The following is a 24,682-nucleotide window of genomic DNA, read 5'->3' as shown; positions in this document are numbered from 1 at the left end:
GGTGTGTTCAGGGCAAAGCGTCTTTAAAGTCCCCTTAAGGAGAGGTATTTTCCATGGCTAGAAGTTCACTTCACATACCAAAACCCCAGTGCTGCCATGCAGAAGCAAACAGATTTGGCACATGGGAGCTGAGGGCTGTCATGCAGGATCAGGGGATGCCATGCGAGACCTAACCTAAGCCATTCCGTCCCACACACTGCCTGATGAAGGCTTAAAAGCTGCTCATGGGTTTAGTTTGTGCCCCTCCATATCTCTGTATCCTTCATGATGCCATAGGCATTTCTACATCAGCGCAGCACTCGTGAGCATGAATGTGGAACATTTCTGGAGGAGGATAGCTATCCTATCTGGTTTAACACTTTTAGAAATAAGACGCACTTTTAAGGCAAGTCTTCCAAAAGCAGGAGTTACAACTTGAAACAAAACTAAAGTGTCTCTTAACAGGGCCACCAGCTCAAAAGCACCCACTCACATCAGGAATTAGAATCATAGAATTGTTAAGGCTGGAAAGACCACTAAGATCATCAGGCCCAACCATCAACCCCACCATACCCACTAGCCATGTCACTCAGTGCCACATCTCCGCGTCTTTTGAACACCTCCAGGGACAGTGACTGCCTCACTACCCTGGGCAGCCATTCTCATTCCCCTTATCATAGAATGGCTTAGGTTGGAAGGGACCTTGAAGGTCATCTAGTTCCAACTCCACTGTTGTGGGCAGGGCTGCTAGTCACTAGATCAGCCTGTCTAGGACTCCATCCAACCTGGCCTTAATCACATCTAGAGATGGAACACACACAGCATCCTGGGCAGCCACTGCCAGTTCCTCATCAACCTCCTGAATAAAGAATTTCTTCCAGTTCTTCCAGTGCCTGACCACTCTCTCAAAGAATACATTTTTTCCTAATATCCAACATGAACTTTCCTTGACACAACTTAAAAACATTACCTCTTGTCCTTAGGACACTTGGCTCCCCAGAATCAGCACTGGAAGAAGAAGTTGGAAGAAGAAATATCCAGAGCTCTTTCAGGTTTTAGCACTGATGTGCAAATGGCTATTGGACAACACTTCCCCTCCAGAGACCAGGAAGAATATGGTAAATTCAATTCAAGGTGCTTATACTTGCTTTCAGACCTCCTCAGCCAGCATCAGTGCTGGCCAGAGAAGGACAACAGTGAGCGCACAAGCCATGCTGGGAACAAGGAGGCCCTGTGCTCAGCTGGATTTCTAGAAAATGTCATAACACTGACAATAACTACCCATCATCATAATTTAAGATCCCTACTGACAGCGTAACATGGGTCACGGCCAAGCACTCGCAGACAAAGTTTTGGAGCCTGGAGTTATGCAGCCAAATGAAGAGCCGCACTGCCAGGCTGCTCCCTGTGCTGCAACGGCAGCTGACTACTAACAGAAGGCAAAACACAACAAGGAAATGTGTGCACATCCACACAGCCAGGCTGCTCATTTAGACGCCATCATACTGACATAGGCACCAGCTTCAAAAATTCCTTAGCCTCCTTGTTGCGTAAACGAGCTGCATCCAAAATGGTCACTTGACATGCAAAAGGATTGCTGAATTTTCTTTAAGAACTGATAATTCACAGAGGGATTATTTAAAAAATAACCAGTTGCCAAAATCAAAGACATTTGACTCCGTAACTTAGAGTTTTCCACAAAAAGCACAGAAAAAAAACTCTCGCCAAGCTCTAATTCACAGCAACCCTCAATGAAAAAGAGCTTTCTGACTGCTTTCCTAATACTTCACAAAATGTGCAGAGCAGGAAAATAGTAACCCAAAATCACAAGCCAGAATCTCACACTGAAAAATGCATTAAGAGCAGGGGGGGCAGATTGGTGCCAGCTTTAATTTCTTAGCCCTTCAGAAGTGATTTTTTATTTTTTCAAGCTCTCAGAATGCTTTTGCCCCATTCTCGACCCCCATCACTGACACTGGCCACACTATAACCCCAAATGCAACACATCTGACCTCTGAGACATGACACATCATAACACACAGATGGCTTTAGGCAGCACAGTTTCCCTTTCAAAAATGCATCATATGGTGCTTCTGCTATGACCACCTCACTGGCCAAAAGATGGTGATTCAGTGATTTGAGCATCATGTTTATTCCAAAACCAGCTCCCTCTCAGGACAGCTCTGGCTGAAGATGCTGCCCTCCAGATGATGTTTTTCATTTTAGCAGCCATCCATTTCAATGCTTCATTTTTTATTATTCTTTTTTCCTTAAAAAAGAAATAAATCAAAGTAAATGTGTTATCATGCACACCTAGGGCCTGATCCTTTGGAGAGCTACCCCTGAGAATAATCTGTACTCAGGGAATTGTGGCAGCTCCTTTGAACTCAGCCAGACTATCTGGGAGAGCTTATAAATAACCAGGAAAGGGAGGCTCAGACTCAAGGTTGCCATGGCCAAAATGTGGTGAAACTTGGAGGTCTTACCACCATGGAGCTCCCATGGCTTCTGGGGGTGATGGTGACCCTTGGTGTTATCTCAGTCTGCACTAGAGACCAGTGGTCCTCTCCCCTCAGCTCAAATGCGTGTATGTCCTACACCACCAGTTCAGGGGCCACCTAATTTCCATTCTGTTTCCCATGGCCTTGATGTCCTGCTGCTTTCACTCCAATGTTTTTCAGTTCATACAAAAAAGAGTTTGGTAGATGACAAAAAGCAGATTTGTGGCTTTCCAGAGAAAGTAGGAGGGTTGTGTGTCTCTGAAAGTTCCCTTGTGAGATCCTTCCTAACCAAAGTCTTAAATTGGGTGGGTGACTGTCAAGCTGGGCAAGGTATATTGGTCATCCACTTGACATACCAACTGCTTCTGCTGTGACATTCAGATGCAAAGTAGATTCAAGGCTCTCTGATGTTCCTTTTGGTGATTCTCATCAGACACATTCAGATCTACTAGAGATGGAAGACAGAGATCGTGCTGCCCAGGAGAAAGTGTCACAGATTTCTCCTTGCGAATAATCCCAGATGACCCATCAAGATCCATCCAAACCTGTCCTCAGCACAGCAAAGGAGAGGGTGGATGAATTCTGAAGAGAAAGAAGGTTGAGGCTGGTAGAAATTCCTTAGAGCCACGACCCTGGTGTAGGCACCTTCCTCAATGTTCAGTCCAGACATAGATTAAGGACAAAATGAGGGTATCCCAGGTTCTGTGCCTCTGTTCTGGAGCCTACACTGCAACAGGGCTGCTAGAGAGCTCTGAATTGCTATAGCCATGGCTGTGATTAAAACTGTGGCTGACAAACTCTTGGGAGAAAATGAAGAGCCTTTGATCAGCGCGGTTCTTAGCCCAGGACTGCCAGGTATTCAATCAGTTCAGTGAATCAGTTTCCAGTGGAGAGATGGATGCTTTTCCTTCTTCACAGAAAGTCAAGGAGAGTGGAATAATACAGCACCTTGATGGCCCCTTTGAAAGTTCCGGCCATCAGGAAAAGTGAATAGCACAGTGTTATAGAAAATCAGGCTCTGGAGGAGAACACACAGGTTTTCCTGCTTCCCACAACCAGTTTGCATCCTGAAACTAGTTGATACAAAGTCCTTCTCAATATGCAAAGGAAAAAAAAGCTCCTGTGCTAAATCTTGCCTTTTTTCTTTCATATATGGAGCAAACCACTCTTCTCCCACCCACCCTGTAGGCCTGGGCTGGACATCAGCCCTTTGTTGCCTGGTGAGAACAGGGAGGGCTCTGCACTGGGACTCAGTGCAAAATATGCACTTGGGAACTGTAGGCATGAGGGAAGAAGAGAAACTGTGCCCTGCACCGAGAGAACAAATATTCTGACCTAGAACAAGGCCCCTGGGCATAACCTTTATGTTTCTTTGATATTCATTTTTCTTGATCTTGGCAATTCCTTTTTCTGTAGCTTTGGATTTGATGATCCTCACACAGTAACTTCTTTGGCTTCCAGGTAGAATTACAAATGTATCTCCTTTCAAAACTATCAAGTCTGGAAACAAGATTAAATTTAGCAGGAAAAGATTTCTATGTATTTCTTCCTCTTCCTGGTCTCATTAATGATAATTCTCAATTAATTTAAGAGTAAGTTACCTGAAATCAGGCATTGTTCCTTGGTACAGATTTGCCCTTCACAGTGAGCATTTCCACATTGTGAAGGTGTGGGTCTGTCACTCTCACTACAAACAGGGCAGACAGGAGGGAGACCTGCTGTGCATGCTGGTGTGTGAAAAGAAAGGAATAGAATAAAACAGAAATGGTTTCCTGACCTAATTCTGAAAGCCTCATTACTAACTGATAATTAGCAATCGTAGGTTTAGAAATGTCATTGAAGGATGGAAGAAATTCACATTTCATATCCTGGATGGCAGCCCTTCTCAAGGCAGGGGCTTGGAACTAGAAGATATTCAAGGTCCCTTCCAACCCAAGCCATTCTATGATCCCAAGAGGAAGAGAGAAGCAAACTTAATCAAGTAAATAATACGTTTAGCCTCAGTTTTAATTCAAACCATATTTTAGCATCTCAGCATAGCAGGGATTCCATAACACCATTCTCACCAGTGCTACAAATACTTCCATCCACACTTGTGATGCTGCTATGCAGTGGTGCTGTTCCTTCAGCATGATGACACTACTTCAGAACTCCCCCCAGCAGGCTTGGAGGCAGATGTCCAGTTACAGAATCAGATGAACTGCCCTGGAGGAGTAAGATGCAGCAATTCTGGAAGTATCTGCATTGCTTCCAAAGCATAAATCATATCAAAGTCCCACTTTGCCTGGCTCTGAATTCACAAAGGTACTTTGGGAAGTGATGCCCAGAAAAAAAAAAACCAAATAATAATAATAATAATAATAATAATCACTGGAAATTATGGGCAATGGATAAAGGAAAAAGAGAAATGATTTAATACTCAACTGGCAGTTTGCTAAAGGACAATGTGGGCTGAGGTAAAAGAGAAAGGGTTGAAAGCTTTTAATGTGATGAGGCAGGACACATCATTTGTGTTTGGTTAACCAGATAAAAAACACGCTGGATGTATACACTTGATTTTCACTTAGGGAGATCTGATAAACCTGTAAGTTTCAGAGAAACAGAAGAGCAGCAGCAGTGTGGCTGGTGTGGGGTCAGAACAAGCCAGGGCAGGAAAGGGATGCACAGTGTGGCTCAAAAAGCTGGGGACATTTCTCTCAGAATGGTGGTGTTCATGTCTGGGGGTTAAAAATGCATTAAAAATGGAGCAGCTACCAGCACCATTCTCAAAGAGGGCAGCCTCATTGGTGTCTACCATCCTCCCCCATCCTCCTTTCTATTTCAAGCTTACAAAAGCCCAGCAGGCACGTTCCTCACTTGGGCTTCTAACCCTGGTTGGAAACACCACCACGCCAACCAATTTCAGTAGGAAAAGTACAGTATGAGTGACGTAATTGTAGTCTGATGTGGAGTTTGTCTGCTCCTTGGTTTAAAGCTGATGGCAACACAGTGCTTTCTTGTCTGGCAGCAAGGTTGTAGAGGTGGAAATCAGGGCTTCCAAAGGCCCTTCCAACCAAAAAAATCCCAAAAGCTTTGGGGCTTTTTGGTCCTAACTTAGAGCAGTGGCCTCAAGTCAGCAGAGATGAACAGCTTTTAGTTTTGCAAGGACATGTGAAAAATCCCTCAAAAAGAGAACAAAAGAAGGGAACCATTAACAAGAAGTGCAGCACGGTTTCATGATGCTGCTGGTAGGGGTGGTGGGATCTCTCCAGAGCCAGAACCCTGGGTCTCCTCATCAGCACATGCAAACCAAAGGTCCTCTGTGAGACAGACTTCCTTCCCTCACAACCATTCCAGCCCCACAGCTCATGGCAGGGTCTTGTTTCAGGCTCCCCAGCATTCCTCACCTGTTTATTTCCCTCTCCTCCTCCTCACTGCCTTAACCACCATCTTCCCCTCTGTGTTTGGACTTCATTAAGTAAGAATTTTCAGTCGAATCGTAAATTCATCAGATACACGGTTTTGGTCACGCTGAAACTATTAGCTAGTGTGGGTCAGATCTGTCAAATAGTTGGGGCTGGAAACTATGTATGTAAGGACGGGCAGGGGGTAAATCCTCTTCATGCTTGAGGCAGACAACCTGCAATGCATGGATGGTGGCCATGCACTCATTCCCTCTCTTTCAGAGGTTTTTAAGAGCTTTTAAAAGTAGAACAGATCCCATGGGAGAGCAGGAAGCCATTGCAGGATTTCCAGAAGCTGGGATCAAGCAAAGGGCAGAACTCTGCATATCCCACCCAACAAGGTGAGGCTGGCTAGCAAGCAAACCTTTAGGTTGGAAGGGCTCCAGATCCTACAGAGCAGCTTTAAAAGCCACGTAGTGAGAAAGAGAAGCAAGGCTGTACTCAGGCAGCAAGGGTAGGAGTCCAGATACTATGCTCCCATTCCTTCTCCAGAGGCAATTATTGACAAGAGAGAGTAATCCCTTTCAGGTTGGATATTAGGAAAAAGTTCTTCTCAAAAGAAAAGGTTCTTCAGTGGCACAGCTGCCCAGGGAGTGGTGGGGTCACTGTCCCTGGAGGTGTTCCAGAGCCATGGGGATGTGGCATAGAGGGATGTGGGGGTGGACACAGTGGGGTGGGCTGAGTTTGGACTTGGGGGTCTTAGTGGGCTTTTCCAATCCTAATGATTCTATGATACTATAATTCTAAGACTGTCAATTAACAGAACAGTCAGAGCTACCAAGGGGAGCAAGAAGAAAACAAAATAATCTAGCTCATAAGCACGTTGTGAAGTTGCACAAGAAAAACAGGATTGGTGACATCAGGAGCTGGACTTTGTATAACATTTCCCAGTTCCAGTGAAACTGTTAACATGGGTGATTGGCCAAAAGGTCTCTGATGTCTCACAGCCTCTGAGTCTGTGCGTGCAAACAAAGTCCTATGCAAAGAAATGAAAACCACCACCAGAACCAGAGCTTATTTTCCATCTGTTTCCTCTCTCTGCCATTTTGCATATGCAGAGGGCACACAGTCCCCACACCGTGCACCACTCGGCAAAGTTTCTAGGACTCCCCCAGGTCCATGACAAGGATTGGCCAAGTACCTCATGTTACTGCTTCAGCTATAATAATCATCTCAGTGCTCCCCGGGAGACTGACACTTGGTGTGCGAAATCACTGCTGGGAGGAAGTCTGCACTCATGTTCTTGAGGCTCAGTACGGAATTGCTTGCAATGTTTGTTATTCAAATAAAAAAAGGAGTATGGGGGAAATAGCAGCGTTTGCTTTCAAGCATGACACATACCAGCCCAAAGTCTCCTGCTGGTTTCCAGTGTGAACCTTCTCATGTGATCACTAAAGGTGTAAGACAACCCTTGGGACACAACAACCAAAACCTCAATGATTTCCACTGCAACATCAGGCAGCGGGTGCATTCATAATGCCTTTGTAAGGAGCAGTAGCATCACCTTCACCTGATGCTCCTGACACAAGGAGAAGAAACTGTGGACATGGCCAATGTTGGTTTTGCTTTCTAAGACCACAACCTGTTCCTTTTTCTGCTGATGGCACTGATGGGAGAGCTTTGTGCCACGTGTTTGAGCTCTGAGAGCCCAGGAAGTTACAGGCTGGTGGGGAAAGATGCTGAAACCTACAGAAAAGCAAACTGAAGATGTGGAGAAAAAGAAGCACATTTCACTAATTTATTTTATACATCGCAACAGCTGTGCTTACATGAAAAGGGTCATTAACTGGGGTACCAGCACGTCTACTGAGACTTCGTACAATTTAGTGGATCACTGCGGAGTACAATGCAGCATCATTTAAAATTCACAAACAAACCCTACAAAATACCTTAGTAAGTATTTTAATGGCCCCAAACAAGTGCTGAGGACCGTCAGATAGATGCAATTTATCCGTTTTGCTATGTAAAAAGGAAATATTTTTTCCATATGTAAAAATCAATCACTTCTTCTTAAAAAATAGAGGGGTTTTTCTCTCTCTCTCTTTTTTTTTTTACTGCGTTATTTTAAAAGAATAAAGACAGCTCCCACTGAGATGTCTGTTTAAAAGTTCAGTACATTCTGCCGCCTCATTTTATCTAGCGACGAGGAACTAAAAGAACACTGAAAATTCAATCACGACGGCAATAATATTTGAAAAGACTGTAAAAAAAAGGATGATTTTGGTGGTGAGGAACAGTGTTGCTGAAATTCTGGATTCACTCTTCCTATTTCGTCGCATGAAAAATAATCTGGGCCCTATGTGGAAGACGCGTTCTGTGCATCACTTTGATGGAAACAAAACAGCCTTTTAAAAGCCTGCTGAAATGAAAGGTGATTTTTTAAAACACACAGGTGTTTACACAGAGCCATTTACTCAACATGAGGAATCGTGCCGTTCCCTCTCTATAGTTTAGCCATCTCTCAGATACTTTGCATAAGTATGCATTTATTTACTAATCTTCAAAGAGTCCCCATTTTTCCTAGCTTTCCACTGTAGTCATTAGAGGTCACAACCCTGTAGGAAATATGGGCTGCCATGGTAACACAAAATGTCTGCTACAGGCTTAGTGTAATTCCTCCCTAATAGAAAAACAACAGCAGCAAATCCTGCCTTTGATAAACGGGCTTATACGTTGTAAGGAGCCGCTACCTAGAAAGGTGTCCATCACTTCAGAACAGAGCTAAATGCAAGAAATTGATAATAAAAAAAGAAAAGAAAAAGAAGTGTGTATTTGTGTGTGGGACAAAGTCACACATTCAACATGCTTAAAATAAATAAATAAAAATAAATAAACAGACCCCACTCCCACACGCAAAGGAGAACACTGAATTAATCTGTGGCACCGATCTACAGCTGCTCATTAAACACAGCCCAGTGAGGTGGGTGAAGTTTGCAGCTCTTTGCATGCAGACCCTCAAAGCAACCCTGGCTGTACTCAACAACAAGTGTCCGCTGAGAACTTCTAGCAGGGAGAAAACTGCATTCACCAATTTCTGACAAAGTGTGATTCAGAGGGGAGCTGCCACTTCTGTGACTGCAGGAAGGTACCCAGTCATCCCTGCTCAGAAGTTCCTGTGGGAAAAGATGCATCTGGTTCCAATAGATAAGTGGGGTTTGGGAGCACAGGGCAAAAAATTCTGTTTGATCTGATGGTTCATGGGCATTGCTTGCATTTGCCACATTGAGGAGGCAGTAGGCTGGGGTGAGGGGCTCCTGGGTGCCTGCACACCTATGCCCTGCAGCACTGCCTCTGTGGGATCTCCTCCTGCCCCACACGCATGGGAAGGACTGGGTTGCTTTCATCCACTAGGCTGAATTTTCCTAAGAATGTGTGTTTTTGTGCCCATTTCTAAACTTCCTTAATCTATTTCCAACACTATGAGTGGTGAGGGGTGCCCCTGCTGCCCAACCCATCCTGCTGCTGGGGTGCCGTGGACACACCAACCGCATGCCTGCGGCTGCACAGAGCTTCCCCCAAACAAATCCTGATTCTCATTGCCTTTTGTTTACATTCCTTCAGCCAGTTTTCAATCCAGAGCAGCAGCAGTCACATCTCCACCCATCCGAGTTAATTTTTCAATTAAGCTATTGCATTACCTCTACTCCATTCCCCATACCATTGACTTTGCCCTACTACTTTTAAAACCAGGCTGAAATTGGCCTGATAACACATTGTTTCTCTAAGTATGAGCCACAAACTGCTGCAAATCTCCACCACCGTGCCCAGCACAGCCCATGGCTGAGGACACAGCAACTCCAGCACACACTGCCCACTCTCTACCCCAACATCAAGCTCGACATATGAAGAAGAAATGCCATAAATGTCTCTGCTTGCACCCTTTCTGCTTCCTTCTGCTGAAGGGGTGGTGATTTTTCTCCTTCCTGTACCACCACTCTGCTTTTTAAAGCACCTTGGGAAGTTTTAGACTTGCCTTTTCTTTCCTGCCTGGTTGTGAGATATACTCTTCTTTCATCATGTTCTCAAGAATAACCACATGCAGTGTAATGAATGCTTGCAGGTTTTAATGCATATTCCCTTGTGTTGGTCCAAAAAGGCAGCTAGTCTTTCCACCCATCTCTGTATCATCACCCTCAGTCCTAGGAATCCAAATCAGTCTCCAGCCTAACCCCAGCTCAGCCAGACCTTGCTGGAAACAAAGGGTGTATGCACACAGGTTTGGAGGACTGTCCCTGCCCAAGGGAAGTGAACGAGCCACATCCACAATAGGAATTAAGAGAAGTTCCCATACAGACCTCTCTGGCCAGTGTCTCCATATCCCAACATCTCTCTTACACTTGCTCTCTCCAACTGCTTTCTGCTGATCCATGTGCAGACCCCCCTTTGTATCTATGCACATTGTGCTCAGACACAAGTGGTGTTTGTAGCCTGGTACCAAGCCCCAGGCTGGAGCTCCCTGCTTCCACCACTGCTGGGGGGGACCAAACATCCACCAGCCCTACCCAGTTACCAACCCTTTACAGCAGCTGTGTAGCCGTGCTGCACAACTGGAACAAACACTCAATTCTCTCTAGTAAGTAATTTGTAAAGGTGCTCTGGCCACCAGCATCCCCCTCATGCTCTCCAGAACCCCCAACAGCAGCAGCAGGAATGAGCTCTGCCAACAGCACCCAGCTAGGTGCACAAAGCAGCCAGAGCATACACATTGCAGCTCACCAGTGCCTCCCCGATGCTCAAAGATAGCCAGCAGGTTGAAAAGAGCTTCTGTTCTGCACTAATCCATGTGCAGACAGCATTCCCAGCACAGTCTGGGGCAGACTGGCAGTGTTATGCCATATCTAGGACCCTCCCATCTGCCCTAGCATTAAAGAATTTCAACTAAAAGCCTCAAAATTGTCCCCCATAGTTAAGAGTCACCTCAATCCTCACCTCTCACAGCACCAATACTGCAGTGTTTCTCCTCCACCCCACTGAACACAGCAATATGAGGCATTTATCAGGGTGCATCCCATCTCCCACCACCACCAAGTCCTCCCCTGGGAGACTATGGGAAGGGAAAGTAGGGCATTCAGCACTCCGCACCATTTATTTATATATTACCTTCCTATTTCAGAGGGTCTGGAGCAAATTTCACCAGCACCATTTATTCTGCACCACTGATGACAATAACCACGCTGCTGTGCCACCACAGTTCACAGGAGATCCTGTGACACCATGTGGCTCCGCCAGAGCCACCCCACAGTTCTGAGGCACCCCGCGTGCACCCCAGCTCTGCAATCTTCCAGATGAGAGGCTTGATTGCAACCAATGTAACATCAGTAGTACATGAGGAAACACAGCCTCATCCAAATCCTTTCCCTGAATTCCTGCATGGCCCAGTGCTGTTGTCCCATGAAAAGCCCCCCCACAGTGTGAATGAGCAAGGAAGGCAAACACTGGCAGAAGGAAGGCTGCTGCCTCTCCAAACATGCTCTGGTAATTTATTTTGACAAGTGTAGCTTAGTTTTAATCATCAATAATTCTTCCAAGCAAAGCATCTTTGGGTAAGTGGGCCGTAGTCTACTTTGTAAAAGTAATGAAGTTGGAGTAATACAAGGTCTCGCTACAGCATTCTGCTATTAATCAGTGCTAATAATTGTGGAGAAACTGCTGTTTTGTGTATGTAAATTGTGGAATTTGCAGATAAGCGAAGTGTAAATGAGCGAGGTTTGGTGTAGATGAGGTACTTCCACTTTGTGCCAAGAACAGATAATAGCAGAGTATCCGACCCGCTTTATTGTATTTTCTGATCATACATTCATTAGTCGAGCTGTTTGGACTCTGCGGTTACAACAAAGAGATCAGCTGCTCCCCAGAGAACAGGCCCTGTGTTTTGTAGCCACTGAGGAAATGGGGAGGAAAGTGCTGCATTTTGGGCAATCAGAATGAAGTACCACGTACCCAAAGCACAGATAACCCAGCCAAGCCACCTTCATTAGAGCATTACGATGGTCACTCATTTCCATGCATCGCTGATGCTGTTTCACTGGATGATCTCCAACCCATTGCACAGACAAAGCCTCCTGCAGGGCATGGGCCGCTCATGGCACACAACATGCAACAGCTCCACCGTGCCCACAGCCCTGCAGAAAGAATGGCCATGGTGGTGCAAACACACACAGCAACCCCTGGCTGTGCTGTGAGCAATGAGCATCACTCCCACGCAGCTCCACAGCGTCTGTCCCTGCCCTGCGTGGGGCTGCAACCACAGAACAAACAGCGGTGGTGGTGTCGAGGCAATAAGAAATTATTGCCCCATTCATTACACAAAACCTTGGCTTGCCCGAGAGGCCGTTTCCCTCCCAGATTTACCCAGGGGGACCCAAGGGAGAAAGGGAGGCTGGGCTGGCACCAAACTTCCAGCCCTGGGTGGGGAAAGCACAGCCTGTGCATCCCTCAGTACCAGCCCCCGGCACCATGAGCACTGCAGAGCCAAACCCTTGCTGTCCCCTCCAGCATCAGCACTTCAGGGACAAATCAGCACTGCTATGTCACTAAACTGAGAGCAACGGCTTTTGTATTTAGATGCTTCACAATGAAAGCAACCTCTTCTATCAGCGGTGAAAAATTTTGCTGTGTTTTTATCTACAGTTGTGAAGGCTGCTTGTACCAAGTCATTACTTTAGATTTCCGTCTTCGTCAATGCAAAATGATATCTCATTGACATCAAAATATCTGTAGAACGCTAGCTGACACTTCTGCTTGCAAACGCGTTTGGGGAGCATTTATACATTTATTTGCCTGGAAGAAAGATAGTTTTAACTGGCTCTCTAGTCTCCCATTTTTCAGAAGGCATTATCAAAACATCGGGCAAGAACCTCAGTGCAAAGCTCTGAAGAAACTGCAGCAGATTTTTGCCGTAGGAACTCTTCTTATATATCAAATCAGACCCTCACGCAACAGCCTGAGCACTGCTGTGCAATTCCCACTGCACTGCACTGCTTTATCCTTCTGGGGGAAAAGGGCCACTTTCTAAACGAACAATACAAGAGCCCAGCCACAAAAGGCTCCTCCCGGAGTAAGTTGTTTTCCCTGAGAAAGCCCTTTTTCCATCACAGGAGGCTCAGGGGTGAGGAGAACTCCTCCTTGGGAGCAGGGAGGCACTTGGGGCTCTGGGACGCTGGGGTGTGAGCCTGCAGCCCTGCGCACAGCCCTGCCCGTGGGGAACAGCCCCATCCATGCACTGAGCTTCCCAACACAAAAGGGAGACATGCAACCTCGTACTGATCTCTTTCAGTCCGACAGAGGGGTAAAATCATTCTCTTCCAGACCCTTCAATCACCTTTTACTTCTGGAGGGGGGGAAAAATAAACCTAAAATTACTTTTCCTCTCCAAAAGGATGTTGGCTGTTTTCGCTGTGAGATGGCAGAAAGCATTTTCTCGCCCTGAAGTCCAACAAGTTTTGCTATGTCTACTGCTTCCCGGTGCCAAAAAAAAAGGGGGGGGAAAAAAAATCACCTGTAAAGAATTAGGTAACAGAGTGTGAAAGGTCTCTGCCACTCAGGAAATACATCCTGCTGGATTTAATTACAGATTGCAACTAAACTCCCCCCTTTTTCTGAACTTCAGATGTACAATAACATGACATTTATTGAATGTGCTAGCATCACGGCAGCAGGGACAGTAAAAAACCCAGAGAACCACGTTGTTTACAATCAGCTTTTAAAATCTACCTTCAACCCAAGCTTAATGAGAGTTTTATGGAGAAAGCACATTTTATCCGCCCTCGTTAAGTACCAGTTACCCAAAGAAGAGCAGCTCCATCAGCACGAGCTGTGCTGGAGCCCCACTCGGTCCCCATGCTCACAGCATCCCTGCAAACCTCTCCCATCCCCATCCTCAGGGCACACATGAGCCTCCCTCTCTCCCTGTGCACCCCGTTGGCTTTGGGGATGTAATTCCCCACACATTTGGTCTAAATTGGGCATTTGCTTTCAGTATCTCAGCTGAGATGAGCGGTGGTGATACAACAGTATTAAATGTCAAACGAGCTAAAAAACAACGCGCAAAGCCAACGCAACTCTGCATTTAATTTAGGCGGTGTCAAAGCAAGGAGCTGAATGGAATGGCTTTTTTTTTTTCCTTTTTTTTTTTCCCTCCCTCCTTTGTCTCTTCCCTTTTTTTTTTCTTTTTTTTTTTTCCCTCTTTCTTCACACATTTTTATAAAACCACCGAATGCAGCTCATATCTGAGGCTCCCACTGCAAATGCCCTGCGAGAAGCCATCCCTTCCCTCAGCTTGTATCAATATTAGGCTATCCGGCAGCAAAAAACCCAACAGAACGATATCTGCCTACATTCCAGTCACTAATTGTACATGGTGACATTAAAACCGTTCCTCTGCCTTGCTTTTAATATGCCCACTTCAGAATGAGGTGCTTGTATTTTATCTCTAAATGCACTGATTACATTTTGCCTCTTCACTTCTGTGCCCAGAAACACAGACGGTTTCCTCCCCGTGTAGGTAATGAACCATCCAAGGCGATGGAACCCGTTTAAAAATGTGTATTCCATCATAATTATCTCCAGTTGTTGCGCATAATAAAACAATTTGTTATAGATCAAATCCTGTACGTGTGGATACATTGAGCCTGTACTGAGCGTGTCACAAACTCACAAAAAAGAATAAACTCAGAGTCAGACACAGCGCTGCTCCATGGAAGGTGTATCCTGTCGGCGATCCCGCGTAATTTACAGCGTCTGCCGGCATGCAGGGGGCTCTGGCTTGACTTTTTTCTGACTTTTATGAGCTGAAGAACAGAAGCGGGGTCATTTGGGAGATTAAGTTTCCTTTCTGTGCCGGGGTTAGGGAGACAGACAGAGGCACAGCAAATGAGGGTTGTGCTGTACCCTGAAAATTAAAATACAGTTGGGTTACTGCCCTAATGATGTGCTTTCCCAGCTCTTAAAAAGTTCACAGCCTCCCAGTGCAGAGCCGGGACCCTCAGCACTTCACCAAAAGGAGGGGGTTGATACGGATTGCATGCCGCTTGGTTTTTTGCGTGTTGGTTTGCTTTTAAACAGAACAAAATCCTGCCCCCGTTCCTGCAGAGTGCACAGAAATCAGCGCTACGTTCACCCCCTGACATCCATCTGCCATGAAGCTGAATTTGGTCAAATTGTAGGCACTGCAAAGTGGCATGAAGGGCAGATTTTTCCCTCTCCCCGTACGGCAGGCAGGGGAAATGCTGGCGACAACTGAGCACGAAGTGCAGAGCCCAGCAGCAGCACGGGTCCCCACTGCCCTTGCAGCACACACACGTGTGGGACAGGAAAAATAAAACAGTCTGAGCCCTTTGCAGCAGCCCTGTTTCAGTTATTCCTCCCCACCACCACCCCAATTTATGAGTGTAAATCAAGGGGGGAAATCTGTTTCTAAATTCTGCCTGCACCTTTTATACGTGTATGCATTTCCCATTAATCTGAGTAACAAGGGAGGGAAAGAGGTCGTGTTTACCTCTTGGTCCCTGCAATGGAAAAAGAAAACAGAATTCTGTCTTTATAGGGAAGACATGGGGCAAAACTGAGAATGCTTTTTTTTTTTTTCTGGTTGTTTTTTTTTCCCCCTCTCTGCTTCCCTTAAAAAAAATCTACATATTTTCAAATGGGAAAATAATCTCGATATTCTCTGTACGAAGGCAAAATGCTGTCCATCACAGAAAGGGAATTTAACCCGAGAAATCAGCTGTCTGCACACACAAACTGGTTGCCTTCCATTGGTTTTTCTTTACCTTCTTATTTTTATTAACTGGTTTAATAAATTCTGACAGAGCTTTAAAATTCGAAAGGAGCTGTTCTGCTCAGAGTTACCACTGCCCAGCAGCGCAGAACGGACCCGCAGCTCTCGGTGCCCTCAATTTGAGCACTACTCTGCTTTTAATGGCATCGAAAGAGCAGCTGAAATCTAACACTTGTAGCAGTCCTTTCCCAAAGCACACACGGGTGGTTGGACTATATACTCGTAGAGGTCTTTTCCAACCTGAATGACTCTGTTATTCTAAACTGCAGTAGCAGAGGGAAAGCGATTACACTCCCCAAACTGTTTGGCTGGAAAAGCTAAATTGGAATAATACAGTGATAACAGATCGAAAGAACGGAGTAAGTTAAAATTGCAACAAAACTGGAAGAGGAAAATTAGCTATTCAAGGAATTGCTTTTCCAACTAAATTACACCAAATAGTTTGTTGCATTTTCAGTCTCTCCCATTCCAGCGCTTGCTCATAAAGCGCATGCAACCAACACAGCACCCGCGTCCCATTGCAAGGGAGCAAAACACCAGTTCTGAAATGGAGAACAAAAATAAGCGAGCAGCACATGGCTGTTCTAAAGGAGATGGGCGCATACGGTGCTTGTGTCCTTTTGGGAGCAAATCATGAGATATCGAAGTGAGAGCGATGCTTTTAAATGCCAAATTGGTCACAGTGAAATATATATATATACATTTTTCACAGCTTTGGGTCACTGTGAACGTTTTCTGTTGGGGTAATCGGGGCGTTGAATATTACTGCTGAAATCTAAAATGGATACATAGATTTTTTTCTTTTTAATTGAGATCCACAGAAAACAGAAACTAATTAGCCACATGTATCAAAATTATTAATGTAACCTAAGCCGTCTGCTTGCCCTGCATTATCTAATATATGATCCAATAAATAAGGTACCGTAACACAACTAAAAATAAAGCTTAGGTCTCAGTACAAATTAAACTATAAAGCATTATATTCAGTGCCTGAAAACGCCACATCTTTCACTTTAAGTTATAATTTAAAAGGCAATAAATGTGGTTTCATAAAATAAGGAAAGCAAACTTGTCTTGGTTTGGTGCAAAAAATAATTGCATCTACCAATTTTATGGAAGGACTTTGCAATAAATAAAAAACAGTGATTACAAAATAGCCATCATCATCTGAGAGGCGTTTTACGTGTTGGATGCTTGTAAAAATTGGAGATTATAAATGTACACTAAGCACCATAAAACCCTGCGTGGTCGAGGGGAGGAAAAATGCAATTGAGAGCACTGCTGCTCTGCACACTTCCTACGTCACACGAATTTACACTGAGAATGCTTCTGACCAAGTCTGTCCATAGGACAGGGGTTGTAAATGCAGGATATGCATTTGCTCTGCTCCTTCGTGCTCCTCAATGTGAGAGCGGCCGCTTTGGTGCCCCATTATCCACAGGGTAGAGTTTGTCCGACTCACCCTCATCCTGAGCACAGTGAGGTCTGAGCCATTTAGAAATGGAGCTGTTTGCAACAGGATTGGCCTCTCAGCTGGAGAGGTGGGTATCGTCGTCTGTACCTGCACCTCCCGCCCCATCTTGCACTGACAGAGGAGGAATCCCCTTGCACCGAGTGGATGTGAATGGAGCCAAAGGGAAACAACCAACTTGTGCCCCGAAGTGGCAGCAGAGTTATGTAGAAAAAGCAGATCATGCCTTAATGATGTATACAATTCTATCAGTATTTTCCTTTTCTAAGAGAGCACACACATCCCAGCTGCGTGCTTAGAAACTCCCCAAATCTTAAGAAATTAATTGACAAAGGTTAACGACAGCAACAAATGCGCACAGACAAATCCCCGCAGCAGCTTTCAGGTTGCATCAAAGTGCAGTGTGGCTGCAGCAAAGATGCTGGAAACCCACTTAGACTGGGAGGAGAATTGTTTTTCCATTTTGTAACCATGCTGGGCAAGAAATCTGCCCCAGGAGCGGCTGCAGTTCTTATAGGTAAACTGCCCAAACCAGCATCACTTTTTTTTTTAATACCTTGGTGCCCCCTTTTGGTCTACGCAGTTCAAGGCATTTCCCCATTTCAAAACGTAATCATAAAAATACAGTCGCTTCACACTGGTGAGAGCACAATGGAGAGCCTGGTGGCTGCAGGGATGGTCCCATTGCCTGTTATCAATCCACCCCGCACACGGGTAGCATGAGGTCAAAGAAGAGCTGATTTCTATGAGACAAACTGCTCCCCATCCTGCTTTATGCAGGCTAGATGGAAGGGGATAAAAGAAAAGATAAAACAAAAAGACAAATACAAACCAAACGACCCATTCATTACCTTTGCTACAGTACACTCAGTGGGGGAAGGCCGATGTGCGGATGGTGACTTTGCCTCGCAACGTTTGTGCGTGCAACAGTGAGCAGAGGGCTCCCAAAGTGGCTGTGAGCCTTTGCTCAGCTCCAGGTTGTCCGCAACGTGCCCAGAGCAGTGCTGCAGTACATGCACAGAAACCCAGAGGAAGAAAGAAAGCCGAGTTTGATTTATATTAATTAGACTGGGAAAAAAAATCTCATCCTGACGACTTTCATATTGCAGGGCTAGTAATTATGCCACAGAAACAAGATCTTTCCACGTTCAACATCACTGTGTGAAGACGAGCTTATTTCCAGCAGGGATATTGAGTCCTGCCATCTGAAGGGCCAATCAAGTGTGAAGTACAGTATAGTTTTAGACTCAATTGAAAGGAAAAAGCTTGACTACTAGTTCATAGCATGACAACTTTCATGGATTAGCTCAGACCCTATTCTACTCCTTGAAAGGGTATCACAGCATGAAGACAGTTTTCAATGCACTAAACTTTAATAGCTGAGTGGGGGAGCCAAAGCTTCCTTTTGGTCTCTATAGAAACAGTACAGCCAAAATTTGAGGCAAAATTAAGATTCTTGGGTCTCAGTCCTGTATTTACCCTCCAAGATCTCTATTCACAAAAAGTCTTCAGACTTTATATACATGTAGAATGGTATAGATAATTACAGATGTGCTTGCGTCTGCTGCCTTTCCAGGGCCAGATGAAGCGAGTTAAGCCCCGGTAACTAATTCCCCAGAGTTCCACTGCTGTTCCCACTCTCTCCCAGCCCCAGCAGGATGCACTGGGTGCCAATGGAGCGTCCTCCTCTGCCCCAGTACTGTCCCCACACCACCCTCTACTCCATCTCTCCATGAAAGCTTTGGGGCATAGTTAGGACATGGGCTCCCCTAGCAGCTCTCCGAGGAACACAGCACTGTGCTGGCTGTTGAGCAGCACCAAAACCCACACAGAGCCCTGGGAGGGGACAGAGGCATCACCTGCACGGAGCAGCACAGAGCGAGCGGTTGCACAAGTATGCTCACTTTCTTTAAGTGCTAACATAGGGGAAAACACTCCCATGAGAAGCTCTTCCCAAAACACACAGAGATACAGGAGCCCAGCCAATATCAGCCTGCCCAGCCACCAGGAACCACAAGCTGCTCTGCAGCATGACCCTCAGCCCTTGTTTCACACTTGACCGTGAGCAGCTCCCAGCCCTCACTAACTACAGCTCCCAGTAGACACCACTCCTCCAGCCCAACACGCACACCAATGCAGTTTTCTCTTCCCACCTCCTCTCTACAACCTTTCAACCTGCACCAGTTCTGCTTTTCCAGCTTCAAATCAAAACAAAACAGCAACAGGCAAAGCAATCTGCAAATGCTCACAAGAAGCAGAGGGGGATGGATGGAGGAGGGCTGTGCTGGGAGCCAGCACTCGGGACCCACACAGGAGAGCAGTGAGAGATGTTACCTGCATGCACCCGCGCTGCTGTCGGTTTTGATGCCCGTGTCTGGGGTGAGTCAGCTGCACAGCAAACTTGGCCGGGCCGCAATGCCTCCCCCTCCCCTCCCTGCAGCTGGGATGTATGGGTGCCTCCTATGGAGAGTCTCCATCTCACTATAATGCTCCTACCCGCCCTTTGTAGAGCACTAATCCTGATGCACCGGAGCCAGGAACTTGCTGTGCACAGTCAGAGAAGCTATTTTTTCCCCCTCCCTTTTGGGGGTTTGAAGTTAATCCAGCTCTGGGCAGCGTCTGGTGGCAGCGTCCCCACGATCACAGCCATGAATCCTTGTGCAGGCGGTGGTTTTCCATTGGGATTTGCCCCTGCAGGCGTGGAGCTGCTCAGCGTCCAAGCACAGCTCTCCTCGGCCACTCAGGAGCATCCAGGAGCCAGGATCAGGACAAGGCTGTCACCAACCAGGCAGAGACATGCTTTGGGAACAGGACTTGGCTGCAGGGGTGGAGTTGCCAAAGAATCCCCACAGTTGGTGATGGAAGGGACCCAATGGTCCTGCAAACCCTGTGTCACCTCCAGGCCTTATCTCAGCAGCATCCCAGCAAGACTCAGGGCTCCTGATGCATGCTAAGAAATCCCAGCTTTGCCAGTCACTGCTCAAACACATCCTCCATCACTCAGACAAGCATTCCGCAAACCCTTTCCCTGTTGCACTCCCCTCTGTACATTTGCCAAAGAGACTTTGTTAAGGCAAACTGAACTGAAAGTGCTCCTACTCACAGGAAAGCAAAGTTTGCATATTACCTCACTGATCCAGCATGGTTCAAAGCTTCCATAGCTCTTGCTCTTGTTCTTCTCCATCCCAGAGCATCACAAGGTTCCAGAAGCAGCAGCTCCCTGCCTTCTCAGCACGCTTTGCTTGCTGCAAACAACTTCCTCCATAAGGAGCCTCTCTCTGGCTGTTGCCTGATGAAAGTCATGTTCTGGGGCCACAGAGAGCAGCCCAAAGTCAGTAGGCACCAGATGACCTCAAAACAGGGTCACACTCACATTTCCCACAGAGCATGCCCCTCCTTGGGTATTGTATCACTGTTATACATACAGGCTGAGCTTCCCAAAAGTCACATCTGTGCTCTCCAGAAGGTGTTCCTAGCCCATCTGCCAGGTGCCCATCACTGGCATTTGTGAGAAGCAGCACCAACATCATTGCTGTGCCACACACAAGCTTGTTTTTCCTTTGGCCCCACAGCCGGACCTTGCATGCTTCAGGGCTGGACCACGGCCTCCGAGGACACCTCCAGCTGCAGAAGTGTGGCAGATCAGGGAAACACACGTCCTTGGTGCTTGGGGCCTCTTCTTGTCCCATGGTGGAGGGGCTGAAATCCCTGTTGTGTCGGCATCGGCAAAACTGCCTTTGATGCTCAGACCCGCTTGTGATTAGGCCTGTAAGCAGAAATTAGAGAGACATGCTTATGGGTAAACACTCTTTCCTCTGTTGGATAAACACTGCCTATTTCTCCCTCCATTAGATACAACATCTCCAAAGCCCCAGAGTCCAATAATAACCCTGAACAGAGACTTTTCCTTTTTGTGCAGTGTTCAGCTATGCAGATTAAGTTTAAGTGATTTCCTTTCAACAGGTTGGAGACAGCCACGGGCTGCAGGGCAGAAATGACACATCCCATGGGTCCCTGAGCAGTGCTAGGACCCCTTTGCTCTGTGCTGGGCAGGCATCCCATCTCCCCATCTCCTCACAAGAAGGCAATGTCCCTAAGATACCTCTGTCTCCCCAAGCCCCAGCTCTTTGCAAGGAGCAGAAAGTCCGAACTTTGGTCCATCTGCATGCACTGACAGCTCAATCGATGGCTGGCTCCTGCCACGGACAGTCACGTGCACGCGGGTGGGCAGATTCAATGGTCCTATTTAAACCTGCTCCTAGAGACCTCAGGCCCTACATGTGTCACCGTGTTAGATGCCATTGATGCCGAGGCAGCTTCTTTGCAGGACGTCAAAGCATAATGGAGCAAACCCCTCATGTGTGAAGAGAAAGGCGTCCTTTTGCACCAAGGCATCCCCTCTATTCAGTCAGGGAGATTTTTATGTTTGGAATTGAACAAGGCAGACGTCAGCACGGCCACAGGCACAAAACAATGGGGACAATTAGCCAGGGTATAGCACAGCCACATGTGGGATGCAGGGTAAGGAGGATTTGGGGCTGGCAAGTGGGAGGTGAGCTCTCCTTTCCCCCCAGGACCCAATGGGTAGGAGCCACCCCTTCCATGATATCCCCTTGCCATAACAGTGGCACCACACACCAGCACCCCAAGCAGCAGTGGGACTGCTCGAATTTTCTGCTTGGGAGTGGGATAGCCAAGATAGCAGTAAAGAGCTCGGTGGCTTCTCCTTGCCTCCAGCCCTACTGCTGGAAAAGCTTCCCAAGCACAGCAGGTCCTTCCCTGCCTGGGAGAAGCCCTGTGTGGGACAGGGATGGCACAGTACAGGTGATACTGCAGAGGCTGGCAGGAGAGATGCAATGGAGACTAATAGATGCTGTCACATTTCCACATTGGATGGGGCTCTTTCTCTGCTCTCCACAGCTTGCTGTCCCATACCAGCTGCAGACCCTTAAGTGAACACCAGCCTGATACTCCCTTTTACCAACTGGAAGAGCCAGCTGAAAGATCTCTCATGCTTTTTGCTGCCCAATTTTTGTAGCAATTTGGGTATAAACTACTGTGTAGATGCCAAAGGGTTTGTTTCCCCAAAAGGTGCTATTTTGTTCACAAACACTCAGCAGTCTCTTTTCCTATCACTCTTTTCATCATTTTAACATGAAAACTAAAGCTTTTGAAATCTCTGTCTCGTGTCAGGACATTACATACCTGAACTCTTCCCACATCTGAAACCTGAGTCTGAACGTGAACTTACCCCAAAAACCTCAAGTTTGCAATTTAAGGGATTTCCCTTGATGCATTATTTAAAAGTAGGTTTTAATTATTAATTAAGGCAGCTTAGTGCTGTCATTTTGCATCCAAACCCTGCATAGGGCTCAGCCCTTACCTGCAGCAGAGTAGCTCTCCTCCCTGGCGTGCTGCAACTTTCCTCCCCTCTGCCACTACCAAAGCACTTCATTACATCATTTCAACAGGCTCCTCTAATTCACATTTGAGGCATTCAGTTAATGATGGATTTAAGCTTTTCCACACCCAAAACTAATTGGTTTACAAAACACCTGCAGCAAAAAATAGTAATGATAGTTTTGCACAAAATCCTGCTTCACCGTGCATAACTGGAGGAAAGATTGTGCCACCTCTATTGTGTTTAATGAGGAAGTTGTCACCTGTTCCTTTGCAATGCCTTCACGGACAGTGGCAGGTTTCTTTTGCAGATTCATTGCCTGTTTTCTCCCTGAGTTTCCCCACCTGTGTAGCTGCAGTCACTGATTCCCCAGGAAGGGACCAGAAATTTCATCTCAGACATCATCCATCCAGGCCAGGGCTTGCCCCGCACCCTGGGTTTAGAGCTGCACAGTGTTTGGGGCAGATACAGGAGGGAGAGCTGTCTCTGTTCCCGTCAGTGGGGAGCTGGAAAGGGGATTTAGGATTTTATGGCATGGAGAGCTCACACTGATAGCACGGATCTGCAGGAGCAACAAGGGCTGTCACTGCGGGATGGCCATAGGGGAACCAACAGGGTGATTTATCACCTCTGTGCCTGGAGCCCAAGTCACACATTCCCCAAACCATAATTAACTGCCACACTAAAGAAAAAAAAAAAAAGAATCACAGTAAACAAAAGCCCATGGGCTGCCCTGATGAGCATGAGGGCTGGCCACACAGTGAGTAGGGCCATTGGCACCAAGCTCACCCCTCCCACATCTCCTGCCCCTTGCTCCAGCACCCAGCCCATCTCACTTAGGCAGCTGGGTGCCAAGCACAGTCATCCACAGGGCACAGGAGTGTGTGATTTTGGAGCAATGAGTTAAACCCATCCTAACAGAATGAGTTTCACCATCTATTAAGGTTGGATAAACCCATCCTAACAAGTATGGATCACTGGCACTGTTTGGAAGACCGATATTACTGTTGCCTCTTCTGCCCTTGGGCCCATCAGCTGCCTATATCCACCTCTGCTCAGGTGTGGTTTGCTCACCATACACACACCTAAAGTCACGGAGACAACAGCAAAGATTTCCCCTGATGCAATGGGATGTTGTGAAGTGCTCAGCTCCTAAGAAATGAATAAATTACCTCCACTCGGTAAAACTGAATTTGGCTTCCTTTCCACAAAAACCATGAAGATATTTATATATAATTTATCTTTCTAAGTTGTCATGTGGCAAAAGACCTCTCGCTGTGAGGCAAGCTTCTCTTCCTACTTAGAGAGAATTACGTGATTAAATAGAGACCTGAAAAGTTGTGAACAAGCATTGAAGAAGAAAAGGTTTCCTCTTAAAGCCTTAATGAAGTGGGTTCATTCCTCCTCCAACATCAACTTAGCCTTGTGTAGTTTGTTTTCACTCTGGTTAATCACTGACCAAAGCTGTAGTGCGGACCACCAGTTCCCAATAACCCATAAAAGGCAGATCAGAAGCTATTGTTCTTTTCTGTAGGGCTTAGCAGACAACAGCTGAATAAACCTGTTCAAAGTCAGAACAGTCAAGGAGGAACAGAAGCCCAGTCATCAGCAAGGGGGGGATCCTGAAAAGGAAATTCATTTATTATGACATAATTGATAGCGTGCGCAAACACAGACCTGGTGCAATCTCAGGTAATTAAATATGGAGCGATTAATAACAATTACAGAAGCAATGTTATGGCAAAGAGGGAATTCACGCCTGCCCACTCCCTGTGGATGCAGGCACCTGGCATCCCACAGCTTAGATTTTGGATGAGACCTTCACTGGTTGGGGGGTGGGGGGGGAGGAAGGAGATGAGGAAAGAACCAGATCTTTGGAAACTGCACACTGTGGAAGTGGTACAGCTGAGAGAGACTGATGGGGCTGCAGCACGCTGGGAAGGGACATGGGGCAGCTGCTGTTGGAGGAGCTGAAGGAAAAACATGAATGCAGCCTTGCTTGGGAGGCACATTTTACCCTCTTGGTTCATTTGGAGTCACAGCACTCACACACACACCCGTCGGGTGCTTTGGCTGCTACAAGGGTTTCTGGTGCCAGAAAGACCCGGC

The sequence above is a fragment of the Coturnix japonica genome, chromosome 4 (assembly GCF_001577835.2).
Source record: "Coturnix japonica isolate 7356 chromosome 4, Coturnix japonica 2.1, whole genome shotgun sequence".
NCBI classification, from domain to species: Eukaryota; Metazoa; Chordata; class Aves; order Galliformes; family Phasianidae; genus Coturnix; species Coturnix japonica.
Note: the sequence above shows the minus strand (reverse complement) of the source record.